Genomic DNA, 14,055 nt, shown 5'->3' with positions numbered 1-14,055 from the left:
AACCCCGCATTTCTAAATAAGACGTAACGTTAGTTGGTGTCGGGCTTTGCAGAAAGCTCTCAGCTTCTCAGCAAGCGCTGAGAATGCAGCGCTGCGCTCGAGCTGTGTGTCGGGCTTTGCAGAAAGCTCTCAGCTTCTCAGCAAGCGCCAGGATTGGCCAATGTCAACTTCAGTCTCCAGAACGATCCAATCAAATCACCCACACGTCTATCTTCTTGCTAGAGGTCCCGCCTTACAGTAGTGTTTCAACTGACTCTATCAGAATGCCATGCCAGTCGGACTTATAGTATTATTATTATTATCATATTATCATACTTGGAAACCGTTTTATAAGAGCACATCGAGCTGCGTGTGTTGTGGCATATATCCCGCTGCTCAGCAGTTATCCCACTCGGCCTGTGGCCTCGTGAGATAACAGCTGATCAGCGGGATATATTTGCCACAACACACTGGCTCTCATGCTATATTGTTTAATTAACAGCTAATTCATATAATTCATACTCTGTTTTGTTCACTGTTTAGATGCTACATCCTATACTTCTCACTGTCTTTTCAGTCTCCCAGCAAAATAATGTCACAAGTATAATCGGAGTGACAATATACATGAAAATTTGAAGGCGAAATACAAGGTCAGTTACAGGGTTCTGTTTTTGCGTTTGATTATTATTGACTATGCTTTAGTAACATGAATTATCTTGTTCTTGCAGGAGCTGAAGTCTCCCAAAACAGGGATAAACATAGAGAGAGGAGAGACAACAGCAGCGTCCTGGAAGTGGTATGAGCTGATGGATGCAGCTCTGGGGAGCAAGCCATCCATCAGCTCACCACTGCTCATTTCATCAGCAGGCCAGGCCACTGTTGTTGTCTCTCCCCCCTCTGTCTCTAATCCAGAGGTGCCTGAGGACAGCTGTCCCAGGCCCTGGACAAGAAAGAGAGGGAGGGAGGAGGGGGACATGTTTCATTATCTGAGGGAGATGGAGGAGAAAGAGGAGAGGAGAGAGCGGGAGCTTCTGGAGAGGGATGATGAGCGGTACGCAGAGGCAGGGAGGAGAGAGGAGGCCAGGAGGAGAGATGAGGAGGCTAGGGCGAGAGGGGAGAGGAGAGAGGAGGAGGCGAGGAGGAGAGATGAGGAGGCTAGGGCGAGAGAGGAGATGAGGAGGCGAGGGTAAGAGAGGAGAGGAGGAGGCAAGGAGGAGAGATGAGGAGGCTAGGGCGAGAGAGGAGAGATGAGGAGGCGAGGGTAAGAGAGAGGAGAGGAGGAGAGATGAGGAGGCTAGGGCGAGAGAGGAGAGGAGAGATGAGGAGGCTAGGGCGAGAGATGAGAGGAGAGGAGGCGAGGGTAAGAGAGGAGGAGGCGAGGAGGAGAGATGAGGAGGCTAGGGCGAGAGAGGAGAGAGGAGGAGGCCAGGAGGAGAGATGAGGAGGCTAGGGCGAGAGAGGAGATGAGGAGGCCAGGGTAAGAGAGGAGAGGAGGAGAGATGAGGAGGCTAGGGCGAGAGAGGAGAGGAGATGAGGAGGCTAGGGTGAGAGAGGAGAGGAGATGAGGAGGCGAGGGTAAGAGAGGAGAGGAGGAGGCAAGGAGGAGAGATGAGGAGGCTAGGGCGAGAGAGGAGAGGAGAGAGGAGCGTGTCTTGGCTCTGATGGAAGCGTTATCCAAGAAAGTTTGATTTATTTATGATTATTTATTTATTTATTTAAGTCATGTGTTCCTTTTAAAGAAATTAATCTGCTAGTTTATGTTCATCAGCTTCCTTTCAAGTTTCTTTCAATCAACACAGTTGATTTGTTTATGTTTCCTTCAAGAAATGTTTTTACATAGCTGATGTTTTTAGGTTTCCTTTTTGAAACAGTTTCATTTATGCATTTCACTGAATAAATATATTGTTTACTCAACTCACCTATCTATTATGTGTTCCATTATGACTCAGTCAATATACTGTGTACTGAGTGTTGAATAATTGACAGGGGCACTGAAACGGTGTAACTGTTGACATGACTTCAAGGTTAGATGTGGGACAAAGTGAAGCATGGATCACATGGAACACAATACACAAGTCATGACTGATTATCGGAAGATGTTTAATAATTGCATGTTCAAAATCATGCATAGTGGTTATTGGGGAAAATAAATATCCTTCCATAAATCAAATTAATACCATCTTGCCATTAATTAAATGAATCAAAGAACATAGGTTTGGCTGTGGTAAGGCAATATAAGGATCTATAAACTAATAATCATGCTCCTGCAGAGCTGGAATGCAGTGGAGAGGGGCAGACACTGGTGCAGCCAGGATATCTCTGACACGCTCGCCAGGCTCCTGTGCCCTGTGTTCTGGCTCTGGCCCATCGTCCCCTGCTTCATCCTCCTCAGGCTCCATGATGTCACCGTTGTGCAGGATGGTGCAGCAGGTGATGACAGCTGGGGCAAAGGTGGGGCTCACCTCCAAGGTCTTGAAGAAAATGGCCCTCCATCTCTTCTTCATCATTCCAAATGGCCATTCAATGATGTTCCTGGCCCTGGACAGCACGCTGTTGTACCTGGCCTGCACAAGATTCAGGTTAGGTGCACGGTAGGGTGTCAGCAAAGCGGATGGGGGCAGCCAGACAGGGGTACCCGCCATCCCCTATGATGCACCGTCCATCTGGTGGGTACTGCTGCTGGAGGTACACAGGGCTGTTCTTCAGCACACGAGAATCGTGGACAGAGCCTGGAAATCCACAGCAGACATCTACGTATCTCCCACGATGATCGCAGATGGCCTGGAGCTGGATGGAGTAGAACAGCTTCCTATTGAGGTAGCAGTTCTCATCTGCTGTACGGGGCTTGATTCTAATGTGGCACCCGTCAATGGCACCGACTACCACATTGAACTGAGCACAACGTGCCAAACGGGCGAAGCCATCACCCACATCATCTATTTCGTCCCCTTGAGGAAAGTGAACGATCCTTTTCAGGAGCCCAACCACTGCCCAGGTGACTCTGTGGACCATCCTATGGACCGTCGTTTTGGGGATGTCAAAGGCCGTTGACACGACCCTATATGATGCTGCATGGGCAAGCCAGAAGAGGAAGGTGAGGACGTGGATGTCTTTCACCCAACCATGGTCAGCCTCAAAGGTCAGAGCAGCAGCTGTGAGTGCAGCAATGGACTCCCTGCTCATGCAGAGGGCACGGCGGAGGTCAGAGTCCCCATCCAGGAACAGCCGCAGGATGGGCACGTTGGGGTTGGGGTTGGCGTATGTTGTGTGAATGTTCTGTTAAATAAATGAATCCAATATTATGCAAAAGCCTAATCAGAATTCCTGTAAAATCCCATTCTGCCTGTTTTATATTGTTACAACTAATCTCAATTATGCCAACACTGATAATGATGGTGATACAGCTACACTTCCTTTCATACATGGTTTATTTAATTTGAGATACTTGCACTACATATTAGGGCTGCAATGATCTGATTATATACTGTCACATATACAGTTTTTTGCAAGAATATGGTTACAACATTCAATTTTATTATGATTGCAAAGAGTATAAGTAGCTTACTGATTCAATGTTAGGGTTCAACTATGACTACAATATAGAAGATGCTGCCAGTATAGGCAGTGGTGTAAGTGTGGTATATAATGAATGAATATGAATACACCATGGGCCAGGTATGAGCAGTATACACTAGTGAATCTATAAATATAGTAAAAGTCAAATATAATGTAGTTAACACGTTAACTGCCAGCGACGTATGCATACGTCAAGCAGAATCCAACCGTTAACTGCCAGCGACGTATGGATACGTCAAAAAAATCGTTTTTTTTTTTTTGACGGTGGATCATTGATCTGGCCCTTTTGCATCTTCTATTATACTGTTAGAGCCGCCGGGCGTGTGCAATCCATTCCGCCGACCCACTGAGTGGCGACGGTGCTCAGACTATTGAGTGTTGTTTGGCCAGAAACGCACGCATTCCAGCTGAGCTCAACCGAGGACCCAGAAGCGAACGAGCCTCATTCTCATACTGTAGGCGAAAACCTTTCACACGGGCGCACGGCGGTGGGGGCTTCCACAGGTGGACTGGGTGGAAAGCACACTTTGAAGCGCGCAGCATAAGCCTAGAGTCACACAAGGCTTCGTCAAAGCTCTCAACCGAAAATCCAAGAACGGATTAAGCCACATCCACGCTCGCCGACGAGGGACCGCCAGAGAGAGGCTGCTGCTCACTGCTCAGACAGGCAGGAGAGACTGGCTTGTGACTGACAAACACGGAGACACGCCCACGGAGGGAGGAGTTGTAAGGAGAGGGGGTGCGGGTGCTGCTATGGAGGAAATTACTGTTCAGAACTATATTGTTTATGTCTGATGTCTCACTGATGCCAAAAATAAATGGTTAAAGTGACTGTTTGATATTGAATTTCACAAAACTGCGATTATCTCAGCTTTTTGTCTCAGACGCTGAAACCATGCTGTACTCAATGGCTAATATCTACATAACTACTAACTCTACAAACTAACTCTTTTAGACAGAGAAAGCACACATTCTATTAGTACTTTTGTGAACTTTGTGTTGACAAACTCCAAGCAGAAAATTATCCTTGGCTCTTGTAAAATGAGCCAGAATCCTCAAAAAAACCCTCTGGCAAAAGCTACCTACAGTAAAAAAAAAAAGGCTGGCAGTGAATGTGTTAAGAATGTGCAAGTATGTTACACTACAAATAAAAGTAATGTGAATATAAGGCTGCTTCACGTGCAGACAGAATACAGTGACAGCAGCTGCTGAGCTGTAAATATATTTAACAACAAACATCTGCCAGCAACAGAGAGCTATGTGTGAAGGGGGCTAATTATGCCTACTAGTGACTAGTTCATACAGGCTATTATAGGCTTGTTATTGTTTACGTGAACACGTGAATAACTATGATAAAAACACTGACAGAAATATTCACGTTATTATACTGTTAAGAATGAGACTGCATGTAAGTATCATCATGTCAGTTTATTAGAAACACCAACATACATTACAATATAACAGCAACAGAGCTCTCCGGAGCCTCCGACGGTGCGCACGTCTCTGGAGAGCTTGGCGAGAGGCGATGCTGCTTCTCAATTATGTATTTACATCGCCAGGCATTTTGACAGGTTTCAGCACAAACAAACTCAAATGTGGCGCTGCGGACGTCGGCGGAAGTGAGCTAGAGGTCGGCGTTCAGGAAGCTCACGTGATGACAGATGTAGTGTGTCCCAATAGTATGCATTTTGCATGCATGCTGCACACTACAATCCATACTTTGTGAGGGCAGCGGCAGTACATACTACAAGAAAGAAGTACAAGTATGGGTATTGGAACGCAGCCCAGATTTGGTGGATCTGCGCGTCCGCACTGAAGACACATCAGTCAAAAGCACATTTGAAGCAGATTGGAAACTACCTCCATATGTGGTTTGGGACAAGTGACACAAATCAGACTTGGAGCGTCCAGACTCATAAAACCAATCTGGATAAAGTCATTAATAGGTCACTAAAGTTCACAAATCAGATTTGGCCTCCTAGTCTGAACATGGCCTTAGCGCCTCCTTAAAGGAGGACTTACCCCCTAGATATGTATCAGAACAGTGATTTGAAAATACCTATGGAAAAAACCAAGAAATGACATATGCTCTTGTCTATACTATACTCTTTGGCTGTGTTCAAGTCAGGATTTTTTTTCAGAAATCGACGCCATTACAGTTTGCCCACCGCCTCAAAAATAATTTATTTGAGAGGGGCAATATCTTTATAAATATCAACAACTAGCCAACGCTGGTGGCCTGTATGGAAACAGTGTTGCTCAAAATGGTTGAAAGTTATATCATTTTGGTAATTCAGTGGCAAACTAGAAATTTAATTATTTTTCTCCATGTGTGTGTATGTGGCGTCTGTATCTATCGCTAAGAGCAAAGTGAGGCGAGGCTCGTTACTGCAGCACACCGCACAATAGGACAAACCCCCCGCTCTGGGGTAACACAATGCGATATTTCTCCACGTCATTCCCTCGTCCAACTTGCCATGAAGTCCCTTTTTAATTTTAGTTTGGGGGCTTTTCGTGATTCTTGTTAAAAGTTGTGCAAAAGTTTTCCTCTCAGCGCAGTTCTTTGATGCTCAAAACATGGGTTTCTACAACAGCATGAGTGAATACTGGATTCTGATTGGCTAGCAACAGTGGTAAATTGGGCAACAATCTACAGTTCGGCTCCAACCGCAGTATCACTCCGCTGACTCCGTTCCCTGTGCTGACTCCGCCCACTGTTAGCCTGCAGTCTGCAAATCTTCAACAAGGAAATGGCCATCTCTAACACAAGGAAATGTCCGATTTCGTAGTAACGTTTGATTTACTGGGTGGATTGAGTTTTGAGCAGTGGTTAGATGAAGATGAAGGTGAAGTGAACAAAGAACGACATGGTGAAATTGGGGAGAGAGAACTGGCTGAGCTTGAGTTGTCACGAGTTCGGACTAGCGGGAGGTCGGACTAGCGGGAGGTCGGACTAGCGCCCGGACCCCAAACCTGGGACTGTCAAACAAACAAACGCCCTCTGCCGTCACCAGATATCAACACACCACCACCAAAACAGGCTGCTTTAGATAACTGTTTAAATAACTGTACTTTTACAGGCAATGTATCAATAACTGTGAATCCCGTTAAGGAATAGGTTAGTTGTTTTTTGGCTCAAAGGCAACTAAATGTTTAGTGCAATCATTGATCTTGTGTATGGAACTATATTCTGTGGCGGAAGGATAAATGTATTCTGAAACCAGTAATGATTATAAATAAATGAATTGGATGTTACAATTGTGTATTTTTTATATTATTTGGTAGCTGTTGTAGAAAACAAATTTACCACTCGAGGTCGGGGGTTGTTGGCTGATTTACCACTGGTACAGGGTTTATAGCACTCGTCTTCGCCTCGTGCCACAACCCTGTACCAGTGGTAAATCAGCCAACAACCCCCTTCCTCTCGTGGTAAATTTGTTTACTAGACACCTTATTTATTCAGTTATCTGCAATATTGGCTGAGATAGAGTGAAAATAGACTTTTTGGTAATGGCGGCACTAATTTGCATAAAAATGATACGTGGGACATTTTGACAACTTTTTAACATAGCTCACCATTTTTTACACCATTTTTCCAATCTAGAAATGTTGATTAGAAGTATATTTCCGGGGGGGGGGGGGGGGGGGGGCATGATACCCCCTCCTTCCTACTAGACTATTACAGGTTTGTGCTGTTTTAAAACTGGTATAAATGTGCACACTTGGTGCCTAACATTTAAATTACATCTGAGATCAATTTTTGCTAGAGTAACTATTATGGTTCTGTGTGTTTTGGGCAAGAAGAGAAAATAGTTGTCTGAGTGTGTTGCGGTGGTCCTAGAGGGCGCTGTCTGTACCGTAAATTTACCATTGTGATCAAGATGGGATCCGTCTATGTGTTGGGTTTGGCTCAAGGCTCCATATTTCGTTTTGGGTTAATACTATATATGTTTTGTACTACAGCTTATTTTGAAGCAAATGGTGTTTACAGTTGAATGTATTTTCGAACATTTGAAGTATTTGTTAAACTTTTGCCAGTCCTCAGCTCAGTTTTACCAAACTGATAGTCAGTCAATGCCAGTTTGATTTGTTTTGCACTATTCACCTTATGTAGCCACGCCCATTTGTCCCGGTTGTGTGGTTGTGTGACGACTTCCGGCTAAAAAAAAGAAAAAGAAAATGGCTGGCTGCTCCAATATCATCTAACTCTGAATTAACTAATAATTTAGCCAATTGTATGTAACATACCAAATAAAAGCAAACTGCAATGTCTAAGAATGCGAGCGCTCGGAGGAGAGAAAACTATCTGAAGCTTTCTTTGTTGGAGTCCAGGTATGTTTTACAAGAAAGTGCTCGTCATTGTCGACGATAACGTTATCTAGATTGTTAGGTTTTCTTCTATATCAGACACAGCTTTTCATTCCTACCTGACATGTTTCGACAGCAATACTTCCGTCTTCATCAGAGGTGTCACTAATGGTGTGTGACGTGTCTTAAACAGCTGATGTTGTTTACAGAGGCGTGATCGTCCTGTCAGATTTGACAGGACGACCACGCCCCCCGCTGTCATTTCGCCGTTTGAGAACGCTGCTCCAGGTGGTGGAAAGCATGTAAGCCCCCTCATCCCGGTTCATCGTCGTTTGCGCCCGCTTCCTGATCTCCACTGCCTCCATAATCCAGCGCTGGTGTTTGTTGTCCTGGGTGCGGATGACTTTGGCCTTATCCCAGTCAAATCTGACAGGACGATCACGCCTCTGTAAACAACATCCGCTGTTTAAGACACGTCACACACTATCTAGTGACACCTCTGATGAAGAGGGAAGTATTGCCATCGAAACATGTCAGGTAGGAATGAAAACCTGTGTCTGATATAGAAGAAAACCTAACGATCTAAGTAAAGTATAGACACTATGAACCTTTTTGGATGATAACGTTATCTGACCTGGCTAACAGTGGATACTTGCTTGCTTGCTGTATACCGAGCTCAAAGTAGTAGGCTACGTTCTTTGTTTTACCCCCTGCACTGTCCGCTAGAAAAACAACTCTCTTCTTCATGACGTTCTTTCATATTTCGCGCTGTGACCGCCGGAAGTGTTAACACGACCCGGAAGAATTTGGCCCACCCCCCCGTCTGAACATAAGGTGAATATACGTGATGTTAAATGTGAAGACCCAACAGTTTTACATTTGACATGAATGTTTAGTAATTTATTTTTAGTAGTTGTGAGCTCCAGTGAAATATAGCTCAGTTTATGGACTGAATGAAGACACTCAATTAATTTTCATGGTACAGGGAAAATGTGTTTTATGTGAAAATGGAAAAGACTGTGACATGTTTATGCATTTTGGTTTATTTTTGATACAGTGGATTTTTGTATGGATAAAATGATATTGAAATATGAAAAACTAAATACAAAAAGAGGAAAAAATATATATTTTGTTTAATGGCAAATAAATTCTGATGAGAGGAACAGAACTGACAAGAAGCAACATCACCCGTCTTATTCTTTCTCCTGTCTTTACAGGAATCCTTATCTACCGACAGGTTTTCCTGTAGCAGAATTGTGGGGGCTCGTCCGGGATGTTTATGGGCCTGAATAGTGCTGACCTTTTCTGCTCAGGACCCTCCGTCTCCCATCTCCTCTTTACACCTTGTCCATGCTCTCCTTGGATGTTTATGGGCCTGAATAGTGCTGACCTTTCCTGCTCAGGACCCTCCGTCTCCCATCTCCTCTTTACACCTTGTCCATGCTCTCCTTGGATGTTTGGGGGCCTGAATAGTGCTGACCTTTTCCGTTCAGGACCCTCCATCTCCCATCTCCTCTTTACACCTTGTCCACGCTCTCCTTGGATGTTTGGGGGCCTGAATACTGCTGACTTTTTCGGTTCAGGACCGTCCTCTCCACCCGTCTCCTCTTCTGAGCTCTTTGAACTTCCTCCTTTTCCATAGCAACCTTTTGGGGATGTCGGGTTTTCCCATCTTGAGCAGTGGTGTCGGCTCTGTTGGTGCGAGGCACGACTGGCGGGCAAACCCTCAGAGCATCTGAAATAGGGCTGGGTGATATATCGAATATACTCGATGTATCGCAGCTTGTGCCACGTGAGATGTAGTAAATGACTATCGTGAACATTCGAGTATAATTGTCACGCATTGTTTATAACTTAAGCCGCCGGCATGACTCGCTTCACGTTTCCTCTTGTCAGCTCTCCCTCTCACACTCAGACAAACAGGAAGGGAGGGGGAATCACATGCATACGTCAAACCGCATCAGACACTCGCCCGCGCTACGCGACGTCACAGACACTCGCCCGCTGCCTTGACACTCGCCGTCAAGCGATATTTTTTTTCCCATGATAGTGAAGGCTAGGCGACGGCATGACCCGCCCCTGTCAAGGCAGCGTGGAGGACGAGAGCAAGAACCTGAGAGCCAGTAGTAGAGAATGTGTATGGAAAATGGAGCCGGAGGCAGACGAATTTGTTGCAAAAAGAAACAGCACTGAATCCATCATCTGGCAGTGGTTTGGGTATCGCAAGGACGATGTTGAACAAACAACGGTTATCTGCAAAACATGCACCAAACCCGTCGGCTCCATAAAGTCAACCCCAGTCAGTCAAGTCAACACAGCAAGGTGCATGTGTGCGCGCGCATGTGTCTCAAAACAAAGTAATTTATCGTCACTACACCATTTAAAGAAGCAGATTGATAATCAGCTTTAATAATGTTTTTCTGCAAATTGTGTCTCAGCGTTTCTGAATGGCACTCAAGGTTAGGTCTGGCCAATATTGTGACTATGAGACCTAGATCTCATTTTAGATTTTGTTATGGTAATATCGTGATACTGCATACTCGTCTTTTCCTGGTTTTAACACTTTGAGTGCCACGCCCCTTGGGCAAAAGGTTGCTGTACTGTGCCACATAGGCCGCAATGCATTTTAATATAGCCATATCATTTTTTGTGTTCCTCTTATATGGACAACCAATAGCCTTTATGAAACTTTGAACCCTTCTGTTTCATTTAAAAAAAAAACTGTGTTTATAAACCGTTCCATTTTGGAAATACACCCCTCTGAAAAAGAGTGTTTTAGACCGAACACAGCATGCTGAACTTAGTTTCTGAGATAATCACATCTTTATGTTAGAAAGGCGACAGAATGAATTCTGCTTTGAGTTGAACAAAATGATATAGCTGAAATGAAAGCTTAGAATGTCTAGTTTACCTGCGGGAAAAAGTATGTCAAAATAATGTTTTTTTTTTTTTCTACAAATATTAGTATGCAGCTTGGTCCAACATCAAAATGCTCACTTTCACAGCGTCATGCTGGATATTGAAGTCCATATTTCCACAAAGAAAGAAGATATCAACTTTTTTTTTTTTCTGGATGAAACTACACATTCTAAGCTTTCATTTTTTGTGTAACATTATAAAAATATTCAAACACAAAATTTCCTGCATTGTTTTATTTTCTTGAAAAGAACCTTCACAGGAGTTGGAAATGAACACATGCTGTATATTGGAGGCAAAAAAAGGTCACGAGCGATGACATCATCACTGCTGACATCACTGGACACTTGTACCGATGACATCATCCGAGCCTATGACATTGAGGACAGTTATGACATCAGCATCACTGTTATAGAAAATATTATTGTCTTGTACTATAAACAATGGGCCGTGGCCTCTCTGGGCGTCCCCCTGTCCGGACAGCCATATTCAGATGACCTGTGTGGAGTTAGCACAAAACATACAGATCTTTTATAACTGCTGCTTTGAGATGTGGGGGCGAGTCTATAGTACTGTAGTACTATAGAATAGGATAGAATAATCTATAAATAACTATCTATATATAATAATATATAATAATAATATAATATATAATAATAATATATATAATAATATATAATAATATATATAATAATAATCTATAAATAACTATAGAATAATAATAGTACTGTTATCTAGTCTCTTTTTGAGTATCACTCACAGTGATTGTTGTATAAAGATACAACAATCACTGTGAGTGATACTCAAAAAAGCAGGGGTAGAGGCAGAGAGGCACATGGTCACATTGCGGGCAGACAAATCTGGTCTCCTTTCGGTGTCCCTTCGCTGCGCAGTGCGCACATTTCCGATTTGCCTTGCTCTTGGTGGGCGGGACTTTCACCGGCTGTGGCACATGACCCGCAAAGTCTACATTCTGCCTCACTGAAGCTGACCGTTGGCGTGTGTGTCTTGGCGTCGTTCCTGGAGGAAGAGGAGGTGGCTCGTCTGCCGGAGGAGGAGGGGGGGGGCAAGCAGATGTCGCCTCCGTCCACGATTTCACCACAGACAGGGTGAAGTCTTTGAGGACTTTGCAGCTGGACGTGGGGTTGCATTTCCTGTACAGAGTAAATGCATTGCTCATTGCAATCTGCATGAGGTAGACCACGAACTTGGAGCTCCATTTGGACGTCTTCCTCACAAATGGATAGTAGGAGATCTTCTGGTCAAGTCGATCAACCCCACTCATGTACTGGTTGTACTCGACAACACATGCTGGCTTGCTCTGCAGGACCCGTTCACTTTGCCCTTTCTCTTTCACCGCCACAGTCTTCATGACATCCTGGTGGAAGGTGGAGATCATCCTGACGATGCGCTTGTCCCGCCATGCCAGGAACATCACCCCATCGTCATGACGAGCGAGTCGTTCACCTACTCGCAGATCCGACATGGTCACCTGCCGGATGGACGCAGGTTCGCCCCTCTTCACCCGGAGTGTCCCAGCTGAGTGCATCTGGAGGCTGAGGAGACGTCGGCTCACGGTCCCGCTGTTGTAGAAATTATCCATCCAGAGACGGTAGCCATATCCCTCAAGGCCGGCAATGAGGAACTGCACGGTGTCCAGTAGGGTGCTGTGAATTCCACAGTAGGGTTTCATTGCATAGCAATACCCGTTTTCTGAATCACACAGAATATAGCTCTTTATTCCGTACTTTATCGGTTTTGCCGGATTGTACACACGGAAACGTAGCCTCCCCCTCCACAACAGCATCCCTTCATCCACACTAATGTTTTGTGAGGGCTGGTACATTTCCTTGAACTTGGAGAGGAGCAAGTCAAGGATGAGCCGCACTTTGTGGAGCCGGTCGGTGGCATCGACCCTCTCATTGTCACAGAAATGGAGAAAGCGCCATATCAGCTGGAACCTGTTGCGGGACATTGTCTTCCTGAAGTATGGGGTCTCCATCGCCACATCAAGAGACCAGTAGTCCGCAATCTTGGGCTTCTTGACAAGGCCAGTGAGGAAGAGGAGCCCCAGGAATCGCTTCAGCTCTCCCACAGACAGCGGTTGCCAGGCGTTTACCCGGGTGTAGGGCATGTGCAGCTGATCCAGCACGGCGATGCACTGTTTAGCATAGATGTTGGTCTGCTGAACAATGATCTGCAGCAGCTCATCACCGAGGAACAGCTCCAGGAAATCTGCCGGCTTGTCTGACTGTAGTGATGCAGCCGCATTCCTGGGACCTGGCATTGCTGTGAAGGGGAAGACTGTCGGGCTCCAGTCTGGCATCGTATGCCAGCGTGGAGAGTCCTCCTGACGAGGCTTGCCCGCTGAAAAATGAAATAAAAGGTTTTTCTTCAGACAATTGTGATATGTAAAAAAGCTGTCTTTTTTCCAATAATTAGAAGCCTTGTGTTGACAATAATAATAATAATAATAATTGATATTATTATTATTATAGATGAGCTGGCTGCATACGTGACATGAATTTCCTGTAAAGTATCTATAGATTCTCACCTCTTGAAGACCCTCTCTTCCCAACTGCAGATGCCCGCACGCGCTCAGTCGTCACCACCTCCTCCTCCTCCTCCTCCTCCTCCTCCTCCTCCTCCTCCTCCTCCTCCTCCTCCTCCACCACCTCCTCCTCCTCCTCCTCCTCCCCTGTAGTCAAAGTGAGTTTATAAAATATGATACATTCTTGAGGGAAAAAAGTTTATGTTTTCAATATCAGATGAATAATTGTAATTCTAAAATGGCTTATATCTCACCTTCGTCACTGGACTGCAAGCGGGCACGACGAAAGCTGGCGGGAGCACCTGCCCCTTCATCGTCAGTCCCCTCCTCAGAGCTGTGCTGCAACTCTGAAATTTTATATTTTACATGGTATTAGTAGGCTAATTCAGGATTGTTATTCTTACCAAGCTTTGTGTTGACAAAAATAAATTGATGAATAAGTGTGTGCGTTTATTTATTTTTTACATTATTACCTCCAATGGTTTGTTTACTTGCTGGCCAGTGATGCCTGTTCCTATATAGATACTGTACTGTAAGTCACATGTTTAGATTGTTCTCATGGTTTCCTTTTGTCCTGACAAATACATGGTGGATGAGTTGAGTTCCCTCCCCCTCCCTCCCCTGATATGTGAAGCGCTTTGTGTGTCTAGAAAGGCGCTATATAAATCCAATCAATTATTATTATTATTATTATAGATGTAGCTGGCTGTATACGTGACATGAAT

Source organism: Poromitra crassiceps (assembly GCF_964638095.1).
Source record: "Poromitra crassiceps genome assembly, chromosome: 8".
NCBI classification, from domain to species: Eukaryota; Metazoa; Chordata; class Actinopteri; order Beryciformes; family Melamphaidae; genus Poromitra; species Poromitra crassiceps.
Note: the sequence above shows the minus strand (reverse complement) of the source record.